Source organism: Podarcis gaigeae (genome assembly GCF_964106915.1).
Source record: "Podarcis gaigeae genome assembly, chromosome: 8".
NCBI classification, from domain to species: domain Eukaryota; kingdom Metazoa; phylum Chordata; class Lepidosauria; order Squamata; family Lacertidae; genus Podarcis; species Podarcis gaigeae.
The window spans coordinates 68,446,176-68,462,348 of record NC_139684.1 but is presented as its reverse complement, the minus strand read 5'-3'; positions in this window follow the sequence as shown (position 1 = coordinate 68,462,348).

Below are 16,173 nucleotides of genomic sequence, written 5' to 3'. Positions count from 1 at the left end.
GCAGGGCTGGCAATTGAAGCGTGCATAAATACATATTTGATTCTGCAGAGGTAAAAGTCGGGATCTTGCCAGTCTATCATTTTTCTTTGCTTTATGCTTCCCATTTGCTTTTCAGAGTTTTCAGCCTCTCGTGCAATTTGCATAATCATATTCTTCTGTTTGGAGGTTGTCATCTTGTAAATGACATTAATTGCTCGGGGGGTGGGGGAGAGAATGAAATACACTACTCTTGAAAGAGATATATACGCATATTTGCATGTCAATTTTTGAACTGTAATCATATGAGAAGAAAAAGAAAGACAGAAAACCCAGCTCTACAAAATGCAGCATTTTAATTATGGGAAAAGGCATTTAAGGTGTGATCAGTTTAAATATGCATTTATTTCTGTGTGTTTGATCCACCTGCACTGTTTGGGGAGAGCGGCGGGGGGAGAGTTGTGGGAGCTAAAAATGGAATGGTTAAGGACCAATTTATGCATTCAGGAAAGTTACATGATAACCCTTTGCTGGGACTGTACCACTTCAAGCTGCTGGGAGAGGTGAAAAATGTTTGCATACGCCCCACCCCCCATGTTCTGTTTTATGTTAAAAACCAAATCCCACTGGAATGTATCAAAGTCATTTCAGAGATAAATTTTCAGTCCCACCTTCTTGCTGCCAGGCATTTCATTTTAATAGATCCAGAAACTGCAGTTCTTGCAGAACGCTGCAGCAGACTGCTGAGTGCTGATAGTAGTGAGACCCTGTCATTGTATCTCACCTCTGCTCAAAGAGTTACACTGACTGCTAAGTTGTTACTGGTCCAAAAGGTGTTGCTATTGGTAGATAAAGCCATCAAAAGCTTTGGGATCTATTTGCATGAAGGGTTGCTGTACTCTAGTTGTGGGGAAGCACAGTTCCCATCACCATTGGCCATTGGCTATGCTCGCTGGGGCTGATGGGAGTTGTGGTTCAGCAACAACTGGAAGGTCAAAGGCTCCTGCATTACTTCATATATAGCCACTTGGCCGCTGTAAAATGAGGAACTGGCACTTTCATAAGTGCCACCATAATGTTCAAATTCCACTTGCAATTCATTTAATGTGGCAGCACCTATTCTCTAACACTCGCCACCTATTGCTATTAGGCAGGCCCCTCTGTTGTGCTGTTTTTGGCACCTGCTAAAACATTTTTGGGTTTGGCAAGCCTACATGGACGTATGATGCATATTTGCTTTTCCTAATCTGTTGGATTTATCTCTATTTTGATGATAATTTTAATACGTCTCCTGTTTTTAAAGGCCATTTTTGATTTCTACTTATAATGAAGATTTCACATCACTTTATGTAAACTGCATGTGTGTGTATATTTCCTGCAGTCTGAAATAGTACAACCCAGAAAGCCATAGCTGATGGGAGCCTTGAGGAGGATATTCAGTGAGGAAGGAAGGGGCTACCGCTCAATGAATAGATCTGGGCCTAAGGAATCCCAAGAAGAGAAAGAAAGCTGCGTAAATGTCTATAAGGCGAAGCCTGCATACAAAAACGTACATTTAAAGCACATGGCTTCCCCAAAGAAACATGGGAACTGTAATTTAACCCTTACAGAACTAGAATTCCCAGCACCCTTAAGCTACAGTTCTCAGGATTCTTTGGGGGAAGGCATGCACTTCAAATGTGCTTTATATGTATGGCATGCATGCCGCTGCTATGAGCTGATCATTGGTGCAGTGAGGGCCCAAGGCCAAAGTCCAGGGTGCCACAGCCCAGCACTCTCCAACCTGCCCCACTGCCCACAGAGCAGCAGCAACCAGCAGGCATTCAGCTCCTGGACTAGTGAGGTCATGCCAGGGTCCACAGGGGCCAACACCAATTATTGTGGCATCCTTTCTTCTTATGGAGGAGAGGGCTGTTGGTGGCTGCTAGTCATGACGGCTGTGCTCTGCCTCCACAGTTGAAGGGAATCATGCTTGTGAGTACCAGCTGCTGAAGACCACACAAGAAAAGAGAGTGCTGTTGTGCTTTGGTCCCACTTGCAGCCTTCTTGTCAGCCACTGTGAGAACAGGATGCTAGGCTGGATGGGCCATTGGCCTGATCCATCAGGATTGTCTTACTTTCTTACGTTCTTTCCCCAAAAACATTTTATAGCCGGGGGCAGCTGGCCAAGCATGCCCATGGTGATAGGCTCTCATTTTAGTTTCTTACTTAAAAATCTATATTCTCCTTTTCTACAACAAAACAATGCTTATTCCCAAGTAAACATATTTAGCATCAGGTAAGGGAAGCAAGCAAGCACTGTTTTATTCCTATTGCCATGTCTTTGCTATGATTTAAGTGAGTTTTTGAAATGCAAAACTGCACCTGGTCAGATTCTTTTATTATTATTATTCCTAAAAGGGGGGGGGGGCGTGTAGCAAAAACTCTCCATTGCTCTGCTTTAACAAAACAAACAATCCCAGATCTCTTCAAAATTCTACAGGCAGCATTCCAGACAGTCTTGCATTATAAGGCATACTGGAGACCTGTGACTCCTGCCGGGAGGACACAAAAACTTCAGAAAAACAGACTGTTCTAGCCCTCATAAGGGATTGTGAAGGGAAGTGAATCCCCTTTACAAAAAGCTTCAGGACATATTTGTCTACAGTTTGGCAGGCTTAATCTTCTCTAGAGGGGCTCCTATGCCTTAAATTTTATCCACTTTGTCCAAAAGGAAGGAAAATTCTCGTTATTTTAATGTTCCCCGTTGAAATGAATGGGGAACTAGAGAGCAACTTTCAATGGACTGGCTTGAAACCCAAACCTCTGGTCAAAGCGCTGAGAGCACATAGCAACTCAGAAGTCGATCAGATTAAAAACAAACAAACAAGAAAACCAAACCAAAATGCACATACAAGGTGAAACCTGGGGCCTTTGCACACCCCTGGGATCTGGGATTTTTCTGACTGCATTATATGTGCTTTATTATTCCTAAGCCAGAAGGATGCACGAAAGCATTGTTTTTCATTGTGCCCTGTGGTCGTCACATGCAGCACTTTTTCCATTTTCTGTCAAATACGTTATTCGTCCTGCTGTGATGAAATTACATAATTTACATAATGAATTATGTACTTTAAATAAATTATGTAAATTGCATTGCTCTTATGCTGTTCCATCACCTTCCTCTCAAGGCATAGGAAACACATACAAATATGGAATGACATGATCAATTAGGTATCGTCTGTGGCCTGAAAGCTACAATAAACAGTGAATACCAATCCCATTTATTGGATTGATTTTCGTTTTGGACATGTGACAAATAAGCTACCAGTGTCAATTTCCACTCCTATGTCTGTTTTCATTGGAATTCTCTGACATCCCTACTAAATCATAGTCTCTCCAAAAAACCTTCTCACAATGGGCAAGAGCAACATGGCATAGGGACTTGGTAGCAAACCGAAAGTGATAGACCCAGTTCCTTCTTGTGCCCTTTCACTTTAACGTTCACTGGGCATAAACAGATTGCACATAATTTATAAAACTGAACACATCATGCAAAATGGAATCGAGGAGATGGCTTGTTACAAATTGGAAGCTTACAACTACCGAGAGAATAAGTTTACACTTTCTACAATATAACCACAACATAATTGTGGATAATTATGTTCCATATTTATAGAAATATCGAGATGTGTATAAAAACTCATTGGTATAATTATACACCTACATTCTGATGAGAGTTTAGCAACGATGCTGGAGGAAGGCTGCCAAGGCTTATGCTGTGGAATATGTGTGGCAAACCCTACCCTGAATCAACACACGCATGAAGCAGGAAGCCTCTGCAAAGTGGTGGTTGGGCCAAGCCCTGTTTATCCACTTCTCAAGATTTCAATATGTTCTTTGATTTCCCAACAGTTGAAATCTTCACCCTCTGGAACAAATTATCAACTGTACAGGCCATTAAAATGGGCAGAAAGTGTGTGCAGTAAAAAACTTAAGTGGCATGGTTTGTTTTCTTGTTTGTTTTTTGTTCTGCATCCAGCGCTGTTTCCATTCTGCTGCAGTTCACCGCCCGTGAACAGCTACATTCATTTTCCTTTCTTTTTCTCACGGCCCAAATGTGGTGAAATCATGCAACTTAATTAAATTACAGTGGTACCTCTGGTTGTGAACGGGATCCGTTCCAGAGGCCCGTTCGCAACATGAAAAGAGCGCAACCCGCAGTGGTGCATCTGCACACGCGTGGGTTGCGATTCGCCACTTCTGTGCATGCGCATGATGTCATTTTGCGCTTCTGCGTATGCGCAAGCGTTGAAACCTGGAAGTAACCCTTTCCGGTACTTCCGGGTCGCTGCGGGACGTAACCTGAAAGAACGTAACATGAAGCAAACGTAACATGAGGTATGACTGTACATAGCAAATTATGTTAAGTTACATTGTCATGGCATTATTCCACTCCATTCAAAAGAAACACAATGCAAGTAGGGAAAACATAATCAATTATGTACCATTTGGAGACTGAAAGCAACAATAGCGAATGCCGATTGCATTTGCTGGATTGACTTCTGTTCTGGACCCTGGATGAAGAAGCTAACACGAGCAATTTCTGTATCCCCTTTCTGTTTTCATTGGAATTCTCTAATATTCCTGTTGGTGATACAGCCCTTTCTGGACTATATTGCTGAAGGAGCTGGTTTCTCTTTTTTTCATTTCAGGAGGTTCACCTGAGTGTTTTTTTTTGGGGGGGGGGCATTTCTAGGTGAAATCCTGAAATGAAACAAAAGGATCCACACACACACACACACACACACACACACACACACACCTGCCTGTTTATACTGGTATTTAAGTTGGGCTGATTATTGTTTGTAGTGGGATCTGCTGAGTGTTTGATTTTATTAAATAGCTGGTTTGTGATTTTATGCTGTTATACTTTATGCATCAACTCTTTTATAAACTTTGCACCCCATCCTGAGATAAACTGATATAGAGTAGGATAGAAATGTTTTAAGAATAATAACAAAATTATTAACATTAATGTTAGAATCATCATGATGATGACGTTAGAAGAGATATCTTTATCTATATAAAATGTGATGAGCTTCAGATTAAAAAAACACATGCAATTGAGAGCACACTGACTGTAACATTAGGATAATATTTCTCTTCACTAGATCACTGAAATTCAAGGAAGATCAGAGCATATTTTCTAGGATTATGACTTCAGTTTACAATGGATAGTTTCTACACTGCATAGCACAGCAATCATATTTAGATATTCAAAAGCAGCAACAACCCCACAGACACCACCCCAACTAATCTGTGTTGCAAACTGCATTGTGCTCTTAGTATAAATTGTAATCTGTCTGTGGTCTAAAATAGCCTGAAGCTTGCATCAGTCTGGGATTTCTTCTTCTCCTGCAAAGGCACTGATAGCCAGTTAATGGGGAATCAGATACCCAGAATAAACCTTTAAAAGAAATGCAAATATGCATAAGCTTTACAGTGACAGTAATAGCATGCTTCATATCCATGCCGCCAAGCACATTTGGCTCTTTCTCTCTGTACCAACCCTGAGAACTAATCTCCCATCCATTTTGCATTGTAAAGGTCTCATAGACCAAGTTCAGAGGGCAAGGAAATGTACAAGTCTTTAGTTTCACACATTAAAGTATGACTGGAGAGATGCTGGTCCAGTGCTCCATTCCTTTTCATGCAAGACACCTCTTGCAAATGGCAAATTTAATAGGGGTTCTCCCCCAGCTTTCTATCCTAGTCTGGTGGATTCATTTTGCCCCGCAATCCACTTCTGTATTCTCGTTTAAAGAAGAGAACATGTAAACCTAATTTTGGAGCTGGAACATGTATTTTTTTTCACAACGTTTCCTGTGTGATAAGGAAGCACTGCAACTGCTTTGTGGGTATCTAGAAGGCTGGGATTGAGGGAGGGAACATGGGAGCCAATCAGCATGCACACTGGGCTTTTAAGGGGCAGGGTTTAGGGGTGGACTGAATGGAAGACTTCATCCATCTGCTCCTATGACATTTAAGTAGGCTTGTTGGTTTCCCCCACTTCTGTATTCATCTGGGCTTGCTTCCCACCCATCCTTTATGGCTTATCTTTCTTTGGGGTACAGACTTTGCTATGGAGAGCTGTGGGTTGCTGGTCTCAGGGCTGGGAAGGAATTTTGCTCACAAGAGGATTGGCTTGGTCCTGTGGGTTTTCACCAACCTCATGGCAATCACCATAACTTCCCCATGGCGAAAGAGACATTGGGCTGGATACTTGTAGAGAGGGGTGGGATGAGTGAGGAAGAGGCACCCTGCCCCAACCCTTTGGGGGATCCCCTTTAGGGATATTGGGAGGGACCAGCCAGAAGCCCAGGTGGGGTCTGATGGACCTTAGTGCCTCCTGCCATTGGAAGCCATTCATGACATGGTCTACCTAAACATCAGCCAACCCTGGCTGTTAACTGACAGGTTGGTTAATCCTCAGATACACACCCAATGCATATGCTGCACCTCTTCTTCTGTAATCAACAATAGTCTTCTGGCCACCAAAGGCCAAGGAGAAGTTATCATCAATGTCTTCTTCTTCTTTGGTGATCACTCGTGGCTGAGTTTGTCTTCCATAAACACAGTTTTAAAAGTGAGTCCGTAAGTGACTGTGGAGGCCAATTCTGGATCTACATGTCCTTCCACAGTGGGGACATTGGTTTCCGGGCGGGAGTTGATCATGGTGAGGGTTTGCCAAGCATGCCTTCCTCTTAGCGCATTTCTCCCTTTTGTCCTGCGTTCAAGCATCTTCAAAGCCCGTGACACCTTGGGTCATGGCTGTTCTCCAATTGGAGCATTCGCAGGTCAGTGTTTCCCAGTTATCGGTGTTTATACTACATTTTTTAAAGATTTGCCTAGAGAGAGTCTTTGAACCTCTTCTGTTGTCCACCAACATTACGCTTACCATTTTTAAGTTCATCCATGTATGAGAAGAGTCACTCATATGTTTTCCCTAAAGAAAACATTTAGATCTACCATATCTCGTAGATTAGGTTTCCTTTAAAGAAAAACCTTTACCACATCTCATAGATACGTATAGTGAGCATGAGCACATTCCATTTCAATTTCACCCATAATTCAGAGAGAGAAAGAGAGGGAGGGAGGGAGATCAGACAAATGCTTGATGAGGAGCAAAAGAAGGACCTTCGTCATGCAACACTACAATTCATGCATCAGAAAATGCCTTTGCAAAGACTGCTATCGCTGAGCTTCATTAATTAACATTTGCAGAGCACTTAGTGACTCTTACATGAAAAGTGGAGTCATGAGTGCAAAGTATCACATGCCTTGGGTGGCTCGAACGCCACCAAATTACTTTGAAGCTCTTTGCACAGCCCATCTTGTTTCTGTACTGAGGCAAATTGGTCGGAGACAATTTGCAGAGCCCATTCCCACTGCCTCAAAATCACTTTTTTAAAAAATGCTCTTCTTATTTATTTGAAAACAAAACATTGTTCTGCACTTAACACACACACACACACACCGTGGAACCCAAGGGATGCCAATCCTTGGATCAGAAGACTTTTATATTGTTTGGTGGCAAGCGGTGGAGGTGGAATTTTTTGCAAAACAATTCCAGAACAGGTGGAAAGCCTATCGCTTTTCCATAATCAGCTCCCACAGCACCAGACTGAGCCTATTCAACTTACTCTTTAGCTGAAAAAGCAAATTGACTAAACGGCTTCTATCACATTATCTCCCTGTAATAACCACCCTGGCACATCTCTCATAATGCCTCCCTCTCTCTATTTTTGCTTCACTGGGAAATACTCCAGCAGCGACCATAATTTTCCGTAAAGCCTTCTGAGAAGAATAGCAGGGCGGGGAAGGTGGGGGCGTCCCAATCCGAAGATGTAACACCTTTTGCACTGATCCAAAGAAACAATATCTAGCAAATGATAGGAAATAATAGAAATCCAGTGTGGCATTTTTTTTATGAAAAAAAAGGAAGGAGGGAAAGGAAAAATATATATGTGCAGCACAACGCAAAATGGAAAATAAAAGACTCAGGTAATGTGGAGTCCACTGGTTTTTGTTCACAGTGTATTGTTCATATTTCATTATGGAGGCTTCTGAAATTCTTTTTTTTCTGTATTCCAGCCAAGATTTCAGAGTTCCAAATTACTTGGTCTCCCCACCCTCCTCCAAAGGGGTACTGGCGCATTAGGCAGGGGCAGGCAGCCCAGTACCTGCCAGAGGTTATTGGACCACAACTCCCATCAGCCCTCTCCAGCATGGCCAGTCATCAGTGTTGATGGGAGTTGTAGTCAACAACAACATCCGAAAGGCACTGGGTTGCCTGGCCCAGTGCTGGGAATTCGATATAGAAAAAAGAAATTTCATAGAGAGCATTGTACGTGTCAAATCAGGTCTATACCTGGAAATAAAGAGGCAAGGCACATGTCTTTGGGTTAAAGTAGGGCCACAACTTTCTTGGCTATTTACAGCGAATAACTAAACCAAGTTCTCTACGTTTCCACATCGCTATACTTTTTTTTAAAAAAAGTCCTTCTGAAAATTCATAAGTGTTGTTGTTTGTATTTTGATTTTATGTTTGGGATCCTTTATGTGAACTGCCCTGAGACCTTCGGGTATAGGGTGGTATAGAAATAATAAAATAAAATAAAATAAATTTCTCTTAAAGTACAGTTTTTGTACGCAACTTTGCCTAATATACACATTTTTTACAAAGCAGTTTCCCACAATATAATGCACTTTTGTACATTATTGCCACTGTTATACACATCCATATGCATCCTTTACTTTTGCATATGCATTTTTGCACATATTGCTTGACTGGAGTAATTTTGCAGGGAGAATGTGAGGTGATTCAAAAGGAAGCCTTCTCTAGGAGGTTTCTCTCTATCACAGGCATAGACAAACGTGGCTCTCCAGATGTTTTGGGACTACAACTTGCATCATCCCTGACCACTGGTCCTGTTAGCTACGGAAGAGCTTGCCTATGCCTGCTCTATCATCTATCATCTATCATCTATCATCTATCATCTATCATCTATCTATCTACCACTAGGAAGAGATGCTCAGGCAAGAAGAAGAAGAGTTTGGATTTGATATCCTGCTTTATCACTACCCAAAGGAGTCTCAAAGTGGCTAACATTCTCCTTTCCCTTCCTCCCCCACAACAAACACTCTGTGAGGTGAGTGAAGCTGAGAGACCTCAGAGAAGTGTGACTAGCCCAAGGTCACCCAGCAGCTGCATGTGGAGGAGCGGAGACGCGAACCCGGTTCACCAGATTACGAGACTACCGCTCTTAACCACTACACCACACTGGCAAGAGGCTGATGGGAGCTGGAGTCCAACAAACTTTGGAGGGCCCACCATTGGCTCCTTCTGACTTAACTGCCCCCCATTCCTCTCAGATTCATGGTCTGTCTACTATTTGGTGATATTCCATGGTTGGTCAGCTCTTACAATTGACCGAGAGCAGCACCTGCCCATGCTTTGCATTTACCTGCCTTAAGTTGTCCCCCTTCACTATGTGCTTCTGCTCACAATTCCCTCCCTCCTCAGGCTGCTGCTATCTTAAAAGAACAAAACAACACACAATACATGCACTGATGCAGTTTACACATCATTGGGCCCTTAGGAATATCCCTTCTCACCCCTCAAACAGAAGGAAAAGTAAAGAAGAGCACAAGTGCTATAAATCAGGGATGGGAATGTGGCCTGAGGGCCATACAGTGGTACCTCAGGTTACAGACGCTTCAGGTTACAGACGCTTCAGGTTACAGACTCCGCTAACCTGGAAGTAGTACCTCAGGTTGAGAACTTTGCTTCAGGATGAGAACAGAAATTGGGCAGCAGTGGTGCAGCATCAGTGGGAGGCCCCATTAGCTAAAGTGGTATCTCAGGTTAAGAACAGTTTCAGGTTAAGAACGGACCTCCAGAATGAATTAAGTTCTTAACCCAAGGTACCACTGTATTGCCTTCAGGACAATCTTCTGCATGCCAGGAGTGGATAGGGACAGAGGCAAATTGGGTACAGAAATACGAATTTTACCCTGGAATAGTAAGACTAGTTTTCATACACAGTAGTCTAGGGAGGAGTTTCTAGTAGGGGGATTCCTTAAACCCCCTCCCACTTACTGGAAGCCAAGGCACTTCCACCCAGATAAACAAGGGGAACTATCAGAGTTAAAGGGCACATTCCAGCCAGGCAAAAACACTCTAGGGGGACATGAATCAAAGGCAGTGAGGGGTGTGGCTAGTGAAGGTGTCTGGCCTGGGGGGAGGGGATGCCCAATGATCAGAACTCAGTTGTTGTGTGTGACAGTGTGTGGCAGTGCCTGCACCTTGGAACTCCCCGCCTATTGAGAGCAGGCAGAAGCCATTGTTGTACTCTTTTTGGCACCTGCTATAAATATTATTCTTTAGACAACCTTACCCAGATGCTTGGGAAGTTGAGGTAATTTAGTGTTTTAACTTTTGCATGTTTGAAAATAGAGTTGTGGTTTTCCCCCTTGATTTGCTGTTTTATCTTTTGTAAACAGCTTTGAGGGTTTTGTTTTGTTTTTACAATCAAGTGTTGTATAATTTTTTTAATGAAATAAATAAAACAAATTAAAATTAGACAGAGAGGTCTGGTGTGTGTGTGTGTGGGGGGGTGCATTTGGCCCCTGGGACTCAAGTCCCACACTGCTGGTATAAATCAGGGACAGAAGGAACATATTGCCTTCCTCAGCTCTATTAGCACCTTTCTTTCTTTCTTTCTTTCTTTCTTTCTTTCTGTCTGTCTGTCTGTCTGTCTGTCTGTCTGTCTTTGTGATTTTCCTTTCTTTCTCCCTTTTGAAGTTTTCATCGATTTCTCTTCTAACGCACCCATATTTTTGAAATGTGTGTGGATGATTCCAATCACAACTTAATCAATATCCACATGACAGGTTTATTTCCCAGGCCTGAAAGCAATTCCTTTATTGCGCTGACACCATTTGTTACTTAGAAAAGTGCACAATTTATGCAAGCTCCTGAAAAGGGGTACCTAATGTAAATATGTCAGAAACAGAGGCCTGTAAACCCAGAGCTAATCTTGTTCATCTTAATTTTGCTTAAACTAGTGAGGCACGTAGGCAGCGATTTCATGGTGAGAGGGTCTAGGAACATAAGAAGCTGCCTTATATTGAGTGAGACTATTAGTTTGCGTAGCTCAGAATAGCGACTGGCAGCATCTGCTCAGGTGTTCAGACAGGTGTGTCTCCTAGTGCTCAACCAGGGCAAACACCTGAGCTTCTTGCTTTGCCATGGTGCCTGTCCCAAACATGTCTACAACTCCCTCCATCTTGCTTCCTTCCTTCCTCCTCCCTCCCTCCCTCCCTCCCTCCCTCCCTCCCTCCCTCCGTGACCCAGAACATAATCATACTATTCTTTGGTTCATTACAACTGACACTTGGCTTCTGCACATGTAGAACTTCACTGCTGGATCAAGATGCAGCCCTTTCCCAGTTTCTTTTGACATGAAAAAAAGCGGTTAATGACAACTAGGGATGTTGCAATATTCCAATGAAAACAGAGATGGGAGCATGAATTGCTGATCTTCACTTATTTGTCCCATGTCTGGAATGGAAATTATTCCAGCTAATATGATTGGTGCTGTAGAATAGTGGGTAGACATGGCAGACGACACAGCTCTACCTGTGGAACAGCGATCTGGCACTTCTCCCTCTTTACCTTGAGCCCGGCCTCTTGGAACCTGGTCAGCACGGCACAGAGGCGCTTGAACAGCTGCTGGTGTGAGTCTGCGGACACCAAGACGTCATCAAAATATGGTACCACACCCGGAAGCCCTTGCAGGAGACGCTCCATAAGGCTTTGGAAGATGCCAGGAGCCACACTCACCCCGAACTGCAACCGGCGGCAACGGAATGGCCCTTGGTGGGTAACGATCATCTGGGCTTCAGCAGTGGCATCATCGACGGGCAGTTGTTGATAGGCTTGGGCAAGGTCCAGCTTAGCGAAGACCTTCCCCTCACCCAGGGAATGCAGCAGGTGTTGAACAACAGGAACCGGGTAAGCGTGCTGCTGAAGTGCCTTGTTGATCGTGCACTTGTAGTCGGCGCAGATTCTCACTGACCCGTCTGGCTTGACAGCCGTGACGATGGGGGTTTCCCACTTGGCGTGGTCAACTGGCTCCAAAACTCCTTGGGCGATCAGCTTGTCTAGTTGTTCATCCATCTTAGCCTTGAGAGCAAAGGGAACCCGGCGTGGCATTAGCTTGATGGGGGCGACTTGTGGATCAAGGCTAAAGGAGATGGGCGTACCTGTATATTGCCTCAAAGTGCCATCAAAAACCTCGGGAAAGTCTTTGACCAGATCCTCAGCCTCTGCGTTCGAGATGCAGTTGATGCCGGTGACTTCCAGGCCGAGGGCATCAAACCAGTCTAACCCTAGGAGGCTTGGCTGCTGACCTTCGACCACCACCAGTTGGAGCAGGCCCGAAAAATCCTTGAAGGCAATCCAGAACCGGCCAATGCCTACCATGGGAATGTCGTTTCCCTGGTAGTCTCTCAGGTGTACACGGTGAGAGTCAAGTTGCCTTTTGGACACTCTGGGTACCAGTCTTTCGATGGTGCTCCAAGACACGATGGACAGGGCAGACCCGGTGTCAATCTCCATGTCACATGGAGCTCCATCAATGAGCACCGTGACGTTCAGCTTGCGTCGCGTAGGCGAGTCGGTTTGGCCAATCGTGATTCCAGACGGGCAGCGGCAGTTGGTGAGAGCGAAACAGCTTTTCTGGGCAGACTGGAGTGAAGACTTGGACTTGCGAGTTGGTGAAGGGGGGGTGTCAGACGGAGCCGATTGGCAGACCTTAGCAATGTGGCCCCTTCTTCCTACAGATGGCGTCTCTGAATCGACACTTGGCACGGGAATGGTTGCCTCCGCAGCCGGCACATTCCGGTTGGCCCTTGGACTTCTGTTGGAACTTCCTGCGCTCCTGCTTTGTCTGGTGCACGTCATCGTCTTCACTGGAGGATGCCTCACCACTGCTGGCCTCTTCATGATGCACTGGAACTGGCTTCCTAGCAAAACACGGGCTGCTGGACTTGCGGATCTCCTGGGCGGAGCATTCAGCAGCTTCCGAGGCCACAGCCTCCTCAATGGCTTTCTGTAGCGTGAGGTCTGGCTTGGTGAGGAGATGCCATTGCAGATGGATGTCCTGGACCCCGCAGACGATTCGATCCATCAGGGCATCGTCTAAGTCTCGGAACTCACAGTGCATGGCAGCCTATCTGAGGGCAGTGGTGTAGTTGTTGATTGACTCCCCCTCTGCCTGGTTCCGGTGGTAAAACGCATGGCGGGCAGCAATCTTGGACGGCTTTGGTGTGTAGTGGTTGTGGAGCTTCTCTTGGATCGTGTCCCATGGCGTTGCCTGGACTGCTTCAGGCGCAACCAATTCTCGGGCCGTCTCAAACATCTCAGGCCCACAGAGGCTGAGGAATAGGCCTTGCTTCCGATCCTTTGATACTGCTGTCAGCTCGTTGGCTTGGAGGTAGCAGTCAAACCGAGCGAGGTAGGAGTCCCATGATTCAGAGGCTGGCGCAAACGGCGGTAGAGGCACAAGTGAAGCCATGATTCCGATGCCGGAGAGAAGGGCGATGGATGGAACACAGTGCTCTTGCCAGAACGGTCAGCTCTGAATTGGTTCTGTCCAGTGATTTCGCTCAGTGATTTCGCTCTGTGATTCAGCTCAGTTCAGAGGATGGCCGCATCTGGCTGTGCTCTGTAATCCACCGATCCCATCCTCGTTGCCAGTGTAGAATAGTGGGTAGACATGGCAGACAACACAGCGATTTCTCCAAAGCCGCTCTTTATTTTGTAAGCTGGAACAGAAAACTGAACAGCAAACAGCTCAGCCGGCCTGCTTTTATAGGCAGCCGGCTGTCAACATTGTAGCAACAACAACCCAGAGTTTTCCACCTAAAATAACTGACGTGGACCTGAGTGAAAACTATCTACAGACCTGAGTGAAAACTATCTACAGTATCCCCCTGCTGGCCCAGGGGGAACTTCACTACATAACAGGTGCTTCTTGTTGTTGTTGTAGTTGCTGCTGCTGCTTTTGGTCTGTAAATGATACATAATTGATTACAGACAAATTTTACATTTTGTTTTCCTTCCATTGTAATGAATGGGGTTGAGTAATGCAACCTATGTAATTTACACTATTAATTACATACCCTCTGACATTTCTCTGATGAAAATAGGGACTTCCCATTCCAAACATCTTATTGGGGTTGTCCCAGCATTCTGGGAAGCTTCCAACATGTGTAATGTTTTATAATTTTTTTTTAATGTAATACACGATTGCCTTCGGATGGCTCGGGGTTTGCATAGCTCCATACCCTTCAATGTTTCTCCAATGAAAATAGGGACATTCTAAGTCATGCTGGCCACATGACCCAGAAGCTGTCAGTGGACAAATGCCAGCTCCCTCGGCCAGTAAAGCAAGATGAGTGCCACAACTCTAGAGTCGTCTGCGACTGGACTTAACGGTTAGGGGTCCCTTTACCTTAAGGATAAGTGGGACATTCCAGCGATCAAATCAAAACCAGGAGGCTTCTCTAAATCAGGGACATCCCTGGAAAATAGGGACACTTGGAGGGTCTGTAATTATGGAAATTATGCAATGCTGCCACAATGAACAGCAAATAGGCAAACATTGTGGAAATTTCCACTCCTGTTTCTGTTTTCTTTGGAATTCTCTGTTATCCTACGCTCGCTATACGTCGGGAAAATTCCTGACATGTCCTGGGTTTTGGGTGTAAAAATAGTGCCAGGGGAAACCTGGATGTGATGGAAAAAGCAGTGCAAACAGCCCCAAAAGATTAAAATCACTATGGGGGGTTTCCAGTAATTTTGATGAGTTTCTAAAGAAAAGCTCAACAACTTTGTGGGTGTCAGGAATTTTTTTCTATTTGGAATATGGCAACCCTATGTTATCCTTGCTCTAGGATGCTTGTTTCAGAAGTAGCAGGCAATGAATCTCATCTCTGTGTGTTTGTGTATGCACATTCCCGGAAGTTAGAGGGTCTTGCCAGCCAGTGCAAACAATTTGTTATTTTTGAAATAAAAAAACAAGTTTGCATCAAAACCAGAATTAGGTTGTCACTAGTTAATTATCACTTGTCAAACAGGCAACACGACACATGCCTGGTTTAATTCCTGTACAGATTTGCAAAACGACCTTCCTCTTTTTGCAGTGTTTTTTGCTTATTAATAATTTTTTTAAAAAAACCTCAAAGAGAATGAGATTGACCCTTTTATGCTGGGGGACACTCATTGTTTTAAAATGACTCCCAGAGGATTTTGCTATTGGAAAAAAGAACTTTTTAAGAATAAGAATCATAAAAAGTTTGACATAACAGGATTGAATTTTGCTGTTGTGAAAAGTGGCCTGTTCTGAGATCATTTAGCAAAACATTGAGTAAATTGTGATGGCATTTTTTAGGGTGTTAAAATGCCCTTTATCCTAATGCAGATGGATTGAGGCAGCTAAAGCTTTCAGGTGAATCCTAAGTAATATTGAATTTCAAAGTGAACTCACCTGTTCAGTACTTTCTGGACAAATATACAGATTGAAACTACTTATTTAGTAATTAAATTTCTGTCCTTCCTCTCCTCAGCACTGTAGCTAGCCGCTCGGGTGCCTGGTGTGGGTGGGTGTCCTGCAGCCAGGGGCAATCCGCGCCCATGGGGGCGGGGCTATCCACCCATGGGGGTGGGGTGAGCCTCTCTGACGCTTGGAGCCTCTCCGCCGCCTCCCCCTCAGCTGTAGGGCAGCTGAGGGAGAGGCAGTAGGCAGACACAAGTCCCACACTGCCGTTTCAGGTAGTGCAGAACCTGCAGTCACCTAAGCAACCACGTCACTCCCAAAAAGTTTTGTGAGCCCATTTTTTAAACAAACAAACAAACAATCTCATTTTGTCACACCCCCCCCCCAGTGATGGCGCCCAGGGCGGACCACACACCCCCACACTCACTTCCTCCACCATTGCCTCTCCTTCCTATGTAGTCTCATGCAGCAAAGTACATAGAAGCAAAAAGCCAAACCAATATGTAAAATAAATAAAGACCTTTAAAGCCTTTTAAAAGAGTAAGTACATCTAAAAACAGTCCCATATCCTCACTGCTAACAATGTCAG